The 13,246-nt window shown below is 33.1% G+C and overlaps 1 protein-coding gene across 5 annotated transcripts in view; it reads right to left on the bottom strand.

The window, feature by feature from the left end:
* LOC123526558 (probable beta-tubulin polyglutamylase) overlaps window positions 1-13,246 on the bottom strand; it is a 150,032-nt gene that overhangs the window by 83,864 nt on the left and 52,922 nt on the right. The gene's annotated exons all lie outside the window — the stretch shown is intronic.

Here is a 13,246-nt window from a genome sequence, read left to right on the forward strand (position 1 = left end):
TACTGCTGTGTTGGGTATTGTGTCACATGTCTATGGCATGATATTCCAATGAGGCAGCACTATAAAGTTGGGCATTATGCACACTGCTACAAGTAGACACTGTAGTTTATAGGACTGAAAAATTGTACAAAAAGACGTTAAACCAGAACACACACACACACACATATTGGATCAATAAATGCATGTCTTTATCATATGTAAAAATGCTGGAAGAACATAATTAAGGGAAGTTACTGAAAATACAGCAAATCATGAAAATGAAACCGAAGGGTTTTTGACTACAACTAAGAGACAATCTGAACATGACTACTTTTCTTTTGACTATTAACCTTCAGCCTGCTAAATTTCTAAAATGGACTGGTCCATCATTCATTTTGGGCAATACCATTTTATATTTGAAGGGATGTTCACTGAAAATTTACTGACTGAATAGCGAACAGTGCAGACCAAGATCAGACTGCACGGATGTGCAGGCTGATCTTGGTTTGCACTGGTCGCAAAGGCAGAATCACTTGCCGCCAGCAGGCTAAAGGGTAATATCATTTTGACGCCATTTCTCAAGAATGCGTTTCCTTATTAGTACCTTGTGTGAGAATCGCTGTTCTTGGAATTCAGTTACTGAATTCCATGTAGAAAGGTCACAGCGTTTAAATACAACTGCCAGTAAAGTGTATATGAACAAAGATTTTTATTAATGTTCTATGGACTATTTGTCATAAAAAAGTAGTCCATGTAATACACATCATACAGCTGCCTTTATATTGATTCCTCAGCCTGACACAGGTAAGTCACATGATCGCAATGGTAATGACACCATTCCAGATCACATGACCACTTGATAGGAAATGTCACAGGATACCCAGATGCATTATGGGAAAATCAGAAACATTAATTCAACTTTACTCCAATAAAAGCTTAATATAGACTGCTGGTATTTGCCAATAAAGATAGAAAGAAATAACTTTCCAACTTACCAGTAGAATCTATCATTGAAATAATTTTTTATTATGTCTGGCAATACACAAACTCCATTTAATAATGTTTCTGGAAACTGTGTTTTGTAATAAAAATGTCTATTTAAGGCATCTGTATAAATTGTGGAAGATTTTGAATATCATTAGACTTCTTTTGCATGTAGAAGACTTTGAAACAAGGGCTGTCAGAGGACAGCAACCCTCGACTATAGCTATTCAACAGCCTTGTCAAATGAATAAATTCCAAAAAGGAGCATAACTTTGTAAAAAAGCAAAACAGAGTTATGGAACCTGTGCAATGTAATTTAGTTCTTCACAGTAAATAAGTGTGTGAAGTTTCAATCCATTCCAAGTGGTTCCTGAGATACTAGCTAATACATACAAAAACTTAACCAAATGTGGATGCCGATGCCGACACCGACAAATGGGTCTAAATTATATATAGCTCTACCAATTCTTTGAATACTCACTGAGTCGAGCTAAGAAGGTATCTACATTTCTTCATTTGTATTTTTGGTTATATGCTAGTTTAACTGTTCATTTATTAATCAACTCTACACTAAACATTATTAATGCTCTAATATCTGATAAATAATGCAAAATGTTCATGCCAATAACCTGAAAGCAGGTCTCAAATAACATGACTCGAAGTGCAAATGTGTGGAAAATCAAGCACATAATTAGGCCTGCATGGATTTTACAAGTGTTACTTTACCTGACTGAGAACTGTTACAATTTGGGGTCACTTGGAACTATGGCACTGAGTCAAATTTTTGTCATTTCAAGTACAAAAGATAGGAACATCAAAAACTTTTGGTAGAAAGTAGTCCTGTATGAATGAATATAAAAAGTTCAAAGAAAATTCATAAATACGAGTAGAAATTGGTTCCTGACAAGTGGAACTTGCTGCAGTACTCATCTTGCAGAAAAAGCAGAAGCCGGAAAGCTAAAAAAATCTACAAAGGAAGTTGATTTGCTGTTAGCAATTCTTACATCTGTCCTGCTCAGTTACAGTAACACATTATGATTGCGTTAACTCAATAGTCCAGAACAAGATTACTGTATGTACCATTTTTAATAGTCATTAAAACAGATGCTGTCTGTAAAAATCGCTTTCCTTTAATGAATCCCAGGATGAATACAAGTTAAGGCAGCTTGTCCTGCAGGTCAAGTTACTTTCGAAGAATATGTCTAGCCCTGGTACCTTGACAGACATCTATCGGTATCCTGCCTCCTGATTACCAATTATCTCTTGGTTGTAACTGGTATAAAGAGATGTCTAGTATTTCAAAACTATGCCATTAATTTTAAAGGTTGTTAATCAGATCTTGGTCAAGTAAGGTATTTATTCAACATTAACATCTGACCATTTACACTTATATTTGTGTTCACTGAGTGCTAATTCACGTTAGATTTTCACTAGAAGTATTTCAAAAATTAGTTTTCCTACCTTGGCTGCCCAAAAAAGAAAAGTATTACTTTAGCATAAGTATAACCCTTACCCTGCTTTTCTATAATGAGCTTGTCCATCTTTCAATTTGGACAGTACCATTGACTGTTAAAAAGGGTGCTTACCAAAAACAATACTTACTGAATGCTGAACAGTGAAGATCATGATCAGACTGCATGGATGTGCAGGCTGATCATGATCTACACTGGTCGCAAAGGCAGAATTAATCGTATCCAGCATGATAAAGAATGAATTTGATAAACATACTAAACCTAGGGAATGATAGGAGTATTTCAACAATTGTATTTTCAGACAAATTCAACCGTCACAAAATTCATTAGCTGTATTATTAGTCCCTCCCTTTGCCTACTAGTATCTTGGTTGGGCAATCAAGACAGATGGAATTTTGAAACTTATGCTTTTTGGTTCAGATTTTTGAAATAATACAATGTCTATCATATGGAAATTTTAAAACTAGAAATTGAAAGAAATGCTCAGCTTTTAAAATAATTCACTTTTAAAATTCTTCCATATTAAAGGGGGGTAACTGCAAAAATTAATGTTATCAAAACAATAAAATATACATTGCTAATGCAGGACTTCAATATTATATAATGGTTTATTTTGTTACTTAAATAAATTTCCAACAGACTATACAAAAAGTGAAAAATGTAATAAAATGTTGCTCAAGTAGACCAACATCAAAAGACATTTAATACCCTTGGATGTTTTTACAAATCCAATAGCAGATTTCTTAGAAAGTGCGAATTTGGAATGTTATTTTCAATGCCTAGGCAATAAAAGTCATAACAAAAAGCCTTTATTTGACTTTTCAAATACTGTAGGACAATCAAATCAAAGAGGCTTTTTGATCATCCTAATAAATAATGCTGGATGTTTGCATTTCTAGATCTAAATGTCATCTTGGTATAATTTATATAATATGCTTTTAGGAAAACACTGTAGTCTTTATAATACATGCAAGATGTTTTGTAGATGTTTTGTAGAATGTCCACATCAATGATTGTAAAGAACCAATTATTTTCTAATGACTGTTTATTTGTTTAGATCATACAAACATAGTATGTTTGTAGCTTCTTGTATTATCTTTGAGAGTGTTTAAGGAAATAACCAACTCCTCTGCATGTATTTTAAAGACTTTTAATCCTCAACTGGTTTCATACAATTATAATCATCAGGTCAAGTCTAACATGGCTTTGGTAACAAGGGACGTCACTCTTAATTTATAATGTCGTTAATATACTGACGAATGTAATTGATGTTATGTCACTGTTGATTGTATCGTCTCTGTTCAGTGATGGTTTAAGTTTCCTAATCAAAATTAATTCACATTACTGCCTGCAGACAACAATATCTTTAAAACATTTTAAAAAATGGGAATATTTTTAAATATCGGTAACTTTGTTCCTTAACCCTTAGCCTGCTGCAGGCGAATTAAACAGCCTTTGCAAACAGCTTGGAACCAGATCAGACGCCGATTAAATCGGCGTCTGATCAGGTTCCAAGCTGTTTGCTACTCTGACAATATTTCTTCCAATTTTGGAGCAAATTGAATGAACTTAACAATTTTAGCAGACGACATTTGCAGCAGACGACAATTTACCTAGCATGCTAAAGGTTAACAAACAGATTGTCATTTATTAACTTAGGACATCAATGCATGTTTCAGTGTCCCAATTTCCAGTGAAATGATATGTTAAGGAACTAAACACATTCTTTAATACGCATTTAATCATGCTATGTCAAAATGCATATTTTTCAATGAACATACCTGAGTGAATAATGACTTTGGATGAAAACTAATGGAACTGTCACCATGACAATTTTAAGGATACGTCAGAATGAAGCTGGTCATGTATCATTTTGCCTGTTAATAATGAGACAGTGGCAGTGGCACTTGTCCATGGAAAGCATTTACTACGATTCATTCTGAATGTTTGCAGTTCCAGCAACTGCCATTAACAGATGAATTCATCTGATCTATTGCAAAAATATAAAGCCACAATTTTTAGATGAAATAATTTGAAAACTATACAGATAGTAATTTGATATTTTCTCTTTACATTAACCCTATAATATTGTAAACAACTGCAGTGTTTAAAACAAATGTAGAGACCTATGTAGACGGCTTATATACACTTTATTATATACCCTCTATGTTTTTGGGTTTTTTTTCAAAACCCGCATGAAAGATGTCAAATTGCAATTCATCCAATAACTCAAGTTGTAGAAAGCCTTTTCACTGCACATAATTAAAACATGCAGACCTATAGACCAAACACTTGTAAGCCCAATGGAATAAAGTTCAAAACTGAAAACGCACCGAGAAAACTTAGTGCAACTGGTAAATATAAAGGCTCTAGACTACTTGGCATGGCTTAAGAAATCTGAAATAGCATTTCAGAAAAAAACATAACACTTTCCCTGTACCGATACTCAATTCAAAAACAAATTGCAATAACAGTAGTGTTACGCCACATGTTAATTACCCGGGGCATAATACACACAGCTGCTGTATCAAGTGCTTTTTCCTTTTCATCGCTAAAAAAAATTTATACAGCTTTCTCGAAGCATAAATGTATAAATCAACATTTTAGATTCTTTGATGTATATGAAAAAATGCATAATTCATAAGGGAATGAAAATTAATTTGATGTTGTTGGGGAAATTCCTCTTTTCCATTTATATAAGAATTAAGAAACAAGGTTTTTTTCTAGTATTGCCTTAAATTGTAAATAATTTCCACTGCTTATGATACAGATAACTTTATAAACATATGTCTGCCATACAAGAGGATAACATATAAATTTTTTAATCTTTAACTTTCAGAAACAATTTTTATGGTAAAATTGCCATGCTTGCCCATTTTTTGCTGGAAAAATTGTCCAGAAATCTGACTTCGGACAAAAATTTAATATTAATCTGTCCTTTCACAACAGATTTTAAGCAAGAATAAATTGGAATAAATTAAATATACAGACTTGTGCACCAATAAAGCACCAACTTATTTGAAAAACATTACAACAGTTGAGAAAGCAAAATTGGAACTGATGTTATATGCAGCTGTCAAAAACTGTAACTTGTAATATGGACTCCTAACGAACTAATTATTTCCCAGCGATGTATGTTAATCCAATTGGAAATGCCCGACGTAGAAATTTTCAAAACTTTATCTAAAGATTATCGTTTTAATTCATGTATTTTTCAGGATTTTTTTTTAATCACTACAGAATAACCTCTGAAGAGAGGACACCTCTCTACAATGACACATGTAAAGAGCAGAAATTTTTGTACAAAGACACATATTTTCATTCCCATTGGATAAAACTTGTGTAAAAATGAACCTCTATACACACCAAAAACCTCTTTACAACAAACAAATTGTAGCCTTCCCAGAGTTGTTTGCTCTACAGAGGTTGCATTTAGATATGGAGTTTTTTTATTATTGAAATTATTTTAACAGAACAGCTCAGTGGCAATGGAAGTTGTCTTTGACTTTGTTTTTTATGTATACATGTCTTTACTTTTCAAATGAAAATGCAGTAGTCTCTATATGGTAACACACTTCCTTTGGTGGAATTCCAAATGCAGGAAGTACAGACTTTTAAACCAGCTGCCAGAGAATCGTTTTCAACAATGTCAGACAGTGGTTTTATCTTGTCATCTGACACTGTTTCTATGAAAATGACATAAACTGCTACTTTTCCTTTCATGTCACTTCAGTTATTAAAAACTTTTATAACATTACTCTTTTTATCATTTTGCAAAGTTAACATTATGGGCTAATGACAAAGTATCTGCATTTACCTACCTTTAAAAAGGAAGTATGTTAAGTAAGTTTACAGTGATGAGAGTTTTGTTGGGAGATTCAAATCAACATTTAACCTTTAGCCTGCTAAATTTCTAAAATGGACTGTTCCATCATTCAATTTGGGCAATACAATATATTATTCGAAGGGGTGTTCACTGAAAACTTACTGACTGAATAGCAAACAGTGCAGACCAAGATCAGCTCTTGGTATATGCACTGGTCCCAAAGGCAGAAGCAAGATAAGGGTTAAGAAGGTGCTTTGGAAGCATAGGCAGCAACCAAGATAAATAGAGAATAATAGGTTAGTGCCGTAGATGAGAAAGTTTATCTGGCGAGGTGGAGGAGGTTATCGGGTGAGCCGAAGGCGAACCTGATAACCTCCGGAACCGAGCCAGATAAACTTTCTCCATCTTAGGCACTAACCTATTATTCTATTTATCTTGTCATTACTTCATTTTCCGATATTTGGCAATTTATTTTACAAAAATAAGTATGCGACAACCGTTTTAATGACGTCATATTCGTAATGACGTCACTTATATAATGACGACAAAATCGCAATAACTTCTTCGTTTTTGAATAAAAATTCATTATTTGACCACTCATTTTCTTAGTTCGGACATTTCCAACACAATGGTGATGGTTTCAATGCAAAATTTCTTATGACAACAATATCGATCATAAGTTCACATGATCAACTGACCGTATATCACTGGTCACGTGTCAACTGACGGTATATCAAGAAAGATATACGGCACCCTGATATCGGGTCGAAAATACTGCAAGTGACAGGATAAGTTATAATAGTCATTTACCGAGTCTGTACACGAGAAGTAATGAAATTTGAAACACCCCTTAGGCCCAACTAGCACCAGAACTTCAGAGGTACACTTTTATAAATACAGAAATTTTGAATGAAATACTTACATTTTAGTGAAGCCTGGGATTGAAATATGTGTACAATGATTTCAAAACTAACCCTCAAATGTTTTATTTGTACTCTTAAGCGAAGGTGAAGGTGGCACCCAAGTGTGTTCCTTTTGAAATGACTTACAAGCCACATCTGTAAAACTCGACCGTGACAATAACTATTTAAAACTGAAAACCATTTTATTCTATATTTGGAGACATTCTACATATTCATAGCCACACACATTGTACAACTTCTGGTAGCCACACCCCCTTTGTAACCTACGGCTGCCTGACTCAGAATACTGAAGACTCAAATTGCCGAGAACAATTTTGAAACCTAGTATTGTTCAAAATATGACTGCGGGGGCATGATATTTTCAAGGAATTTGCTATTATTACTTCCTGTTTGCATCAAAGAATATCAGACTCGTAAGATAAAATCTATTTTCCATGTGTAATGAGCTTTCAGGTAATAATTCCGAAGAAAAACGTCTACTCGGAAATAGATGCTCTTTCTTATGATATTGGAAATAAACGTAATAAACTGTTTTAATCTTCCAGATAGAAATTCAATAAAGGACAAAGCGTTACCTCACTTTCAGAATATTGTTATGTTGTTTTCTTAATTACCTGTTGAAGGCGGAACAGAAAACTGTCGTAACTCCTTCTTTATTTAATATGAGTTAGGACATTTTTATGTTCAACCATCTCTATATGCCTGATTTAAAGCTATTTAAAGCTTCTATATATAGGCTCTTGGTGGTGCAAGACAAAGTTTATGTAATTACAGGTATGTATTATATATTCACCAATGCCCAGCTGGATGTGCGAATGGGCAGGAAGACCTTTTTTTGTAGTCTTTAGGGATCCTTTCAATCCTTTCAACTGGAAAAAGCCCTTTCCAGTATACAGGTATATATAATAACAGCTGAGGGAGCTCCTGGGTGGAGACACATAAAAAAGAGTTGGACAAGTTCTTAAGCAGGATAGTTGTTGGCATACCTATATACATTATCTAGGGTCAGAAAAGTCTTTCTGGTAGGACTCAAATGAATTAGATCCAGCTGATGAAGTCAAATGAAACAAAAGCCATGTCAGACCTGTCAATCCCCATGCAACCATGTTGGAATTTTCTATCCCCATGCCAACATGTTGGACATTTCCATTCCCATGCCATAGCTAAATGGTGAGTATCAAGAACTACCGTGTTCAATGAAACAGTTACAGTTTATACACAGTGCAGTACCTAATAACTTCTTTTACCACACTTGTAAACTTCAAACATATTCCTTTTCATTAAAACTTACTAAATGGAGATAATTCAAGAAGTAGGAAAAGCAGGTATGGTTCTTTTCTGCCCAATGGTCTATGTCAATGTGTGAACTTTTAACAATATCCCTTCAATAGGTTTGGAGTTAGGCTTAAAGTAAATCATATAAAGGGGGATATTTTAAAAAGTAAGCCAGGTGGAGTTATGGTTCTTGTACAATGCATTTCTTCTTAATGGCTTCTGTCATTGTGTAAACAAAATTACTTCAATAAGCTTTTGAAGTCATGCTCCAGACAAAAAGTGTTACAGTCACACCAACAGGCACACACACACATATGAATGTTGTTGACCTTCTTTTTGGCAAGGGGATTAAAAACAGAATGCATTAATAGGAGATAACCCTGAAGATTTTTTTCAACTATAGTACATGTGTGTGTCACCTTCAGCCGGAGTTTGTCCTCTGAATGTTTTTTACAAATGTTACTTTCTTATCCATACAGGAAATACTGAAAAGGACTTTTTTCACAGAAAGTACTAATACTTAAAATGGTCCTAACTAAATTATGTTTTTTGAAGGACTTCTTCCCATGGAAATTACTGAAATGGCTTTTTTCAATGGAAGTGTTTTTCAAAGGAATGAACTGTAAGGTGCCTTTTAAAGGACTTTTCGATGGAAAGCTAGTACTGAAATGACATTTTTCAATGGAAAGTACTTTTGATACCCACTAGAAACCTCTAAATGACCCTTCCACTCATTTTTACTTGTTCACCAGTCCTGTTTTATTTCTTATAAGTCCATATATAACTAAATTCAACAATTATTACAAGGATTATGAACTAAATTAAATCAATTTCACTTTTAATGTTAAAGTGGTGGGAGGAGAAAGAATTTGTCATACAATCCAGTGTTGTGGCTTTGCTAAGTAAAATAGATGTGGTTTTAGTTGGGCTTTTGTTGTGGTTGGTCTATGCTTCAAATAAGTGCTTCTTGCTAATTTCAGGGTTTGTGCAGTTGCATTCATTCCAGCTGAGGTTTTAACTTATTTAAGGCTGTGCAATATTTTTGCTGTTTATCAGTTACCCACATATATTTTCTTTTACTTTATAGAATAGAATCTAGTTACCATAATTAGGATCTGACACTGGTGGCAAATATTTTAATTGTTTAAGCAAACTGATTTAAAACCTAAAAATTGCAACAATAATATATAGATTTTTCAGATACCAGAAATTTAAAAATGAGATTAACAGTGAAACAGACACCAGTACTTATGAACTAAAGAAAACTGGATTATATTCTTGCAACAGATACTACACTGTAGCATTATAAATTTGCAAAGTTTTTTTATTTATTTTCTTAAAACCGAAGATTTAAAAAATTTCAGACTTTAAAACAAGATGAAATCTTGCTAATGTATTAATTTTCAGCAAGCATGTTGATGACGTATACACAAATTTCTATTTTAATTAGACAGAAAGTACAGGAGCTGAGTACACAATGTCTTCATGTTAATGATGTGTACCAAGTTGATGGAAATTGTGTATACAAGGAAGTTTACTGGATGGCCTCACAGACAGACAATTCAAACACTATATGCAATCCTGGGTCTTCTGCAATGTCCGTAACATTAACATAAGTTGCAATTGTTTTTCAATTCTTGTAGATATTCAAATGCAAATTTCAATTAAAATGGATGGACTGTTCGGGTGCAAGTGACACAGTAATGCAGTAACTGTTGGTAAAGCGTCAGAATGGTATCAGCTTTCAGGGTTTGAGCGTTGGTCTGGCTGCATACATTATTTTCCTCATAATTTGTGATAATAACTTCAAACCTTATATTCATACATAAAATATATAACAAAAAAGAGTAACTGCTGTTCACATTTTATTATTTCTTTTTTTTTTTCTTTCTAAAATATTCATATAGATTATTCTTTTTTATGACAAGGAATATAAAATTAAATACAAATAACCTAAAATATGCTGAAAAGTTACCAAAATCTAACAGTATAAATTCATATAAAAAAAGAAATACCTACCTGCATGAGCAAAAGAAATTAAGATACATTATTTTGTTAAAACATGCATGCCTGATTATGATTTAGTATGTTACATTAACCCTTACCCTACTAAATTTCTATAATGGACTGGTCCATCTTCCAATTTGGGCAGTACCATTTATCATTTGAAGGGGTGTTTACTAAAAATTTAATGACTGAATAGCGAACAGTGCAGACCATGATCAGACTGCACGGATGTGCAGGCTGATCTTGGTCTGCACTGGTCACAAAGGCAGAATCACTTGCCGCCAGCAAGCTAAGGGTTAATTAATCTTGGAACGGAATAATTAACAAATACTGCAAGCAAAGCTGATGAAAATCACTTGCAGCTAAATATTATCATAAACATAAGATCTGTACCACATTTAAGAACAGCTTTCATTGTTTCGTATATACATATTGCATGTATTTTATAAACATAAAAAAATACATTTATTCATGAAGTATGTACATAAAGCTGTAATAATGTGTATTTTCTGGCAGAACAAAGGGATCACTAAATGAATGAAATTTGCATTCCATTAGTATCTATGAAACAGTATGAATATAATGAAACAAGATGCTGAGCGTTTCTGCCCTCGGCAATGATTTTAGATCGCTTGTGCGATATACTTGAATATACTAGAATTTGTGTCAAAGGCTCAAATGCAATGGCTGCTTTTGAATCCTTTTGATGAAATATTTTCAGACGCCATTTGGGATTACATCGGAGATAAAGTAAAATAAAGAGTTCATGTGCACAGCCAGCGGAGAAGTAGTTTAAAGTGCTACAAGTTATCGCATAACAATCATACACATTTCATTTCAATCATTTCAACGATTATAAAACATTTTTTTTTTTTTTTGCATATATCATATTAATCGAATTCGGTCAAAAATTTCAAGAAAGAACATGTTCAGATGGTATCTTATTGCAATCAAATTCCAAATAATATATAATACAAAGCATGAACAATATTTTATCTGCAATGCACATCTTAAGCATTATGTTGAGTAGGCTTCTTTTTTTTCCAACACCAGACATTTAGTCTCTTCAATTATCATAATTTAACTGCACATTTTAATCAAACAGAAATAAACTGAAATAACCAAGACAAATAAAATAGCAAACAAAAACTTCTGACAGCCAATTGATCACATTAAATACAATTTAACTCCTTCATGGAAGACCGTTTTAAATATATCATTTTTCAAGTGTCATTTAGTTTAGTTTTACAATGTTCTCACTATAAAAGTAATGAGTGTAGTCAAATAATGTCAATCAATTATCATTCGTTATGTTATGTGGCATACTCGGATGCAACTTTTCAAAACGCGTAGATGACGAATGAATTTATTATTACAAATTATTGTCCCTTTTCGTAAATGTTAAGTCATCTTTTGCAGCATTTTTTACCAAAAACTTGCCGTGACTTTTGTTTTACTTTAGTCTCCATAATGGATAAACAACTTGATTAAAAAAAATGAAGAAAATTTGTATTTATAAAGTAAGTAATGTGTTAATGTTAAGTCAATATAACATCTTTTGTTGTTGTTTTTTTTTACCAAAAACTTCAATGATGTGAAATTATATTTGTCTATTTAATGGATTTACAACGTAAATTTACAAAAGTCAACAAAACTTTCATACACAGCTAAGAAAATAAAAGATGTTAGTCTGACATTAAAGTAAATAAGTTTTGTAATTTCATATAAAAACAACTGAAATCTACATAAATCTAACTATTCAGCACAACATGTAAAGCAAAGCAATCAGCCGAGGATGTTTTCCATTTGTTGCCTTAAATGGTATCCTTTCCTTCAATGGTTGTAATTTTTATTGCCATGGTAACAAAATGGACTGGTTTCTATAAAAATTCACAACCAGTCACACTTTGTGCTCAGCATGGCAGTTTTCTGTTGACCTTGACCTTTGATCCCCTCAACTTTTGATGACCTTGACATGTCAGGAAGCATTCATGACCTCTGGTGCTGGATACTTGGTGCCTTTGTCTTTATATGATTTCCTACGGCTTCAGTTTTCATTACTTTAAAACTCACATACAAACTAGCTACTTATACAAGAATTAATTCAAAATAAACTGTCCTACTGTCAAGAAGGTTTTACTAGAAAATGTTTTTCTTGTAGTCCAAGTTAACAAAAACAGATAACTTCATTGCCTCTTGAGATTTCCTAATCAGATAAAATGAAATTAAATATCATATTCTTCCATTTCTTCATGTATTTCAAACCCAATAAGGTATTTACCCCAAGGCACACTTTGAGCTTCTGCCTTGTTGTAGTTTTGAGAAACAATGAATAAACTTGCCCTAAAACATCTCTAAATTTTCTGCCTCAAAGTTTTTTAATTTCTGGCTACATCCCTGTAGCCACTGCTGTGTATATATACATGTTTCACTTGTGTTTCCACTCGGTTTGTTTTTACAAGTTCTTCAGACATTCCATCATGTGTTGCAGTCTTTGTACTGTCATTTAACGTTCTTGTTTTTTGACATCCACCATCTATCGTCTCACCATAATTCATCATGTTCTTTGTACTCAATCTCCGCCATATCTCTTCTTTATTTCTTTTATAATTTTTCCATGATGACCAATCATCATTGATCAAATATTGTCTCGCCTTGTCCCAGATATGTACATGGCTCGCCTAAACTTTCTTACGAAGATATGAACTAATGAAACAAAATTACATTTATTACTCAACTATGGAGTATATCTGATACTACCAATAAAGTAAAAGAGATCA

The sequence above is a fragment of the Mercenaria mercenaria genome, chromosome 14 (genome assembly GCF_021730395.1).
Source record: "Mercenaria mercenaria strain notata chromosome 14, MADL_Memer_1, whole genome shotgun sequence".
Taxonomy (NCBI): domain Eukaryota; kingdom Metazoa; phylum Mollusca; class Bivalvia; order Venerida; family Veneridae; genus Mercenaria; species Mercenaria mercenaria.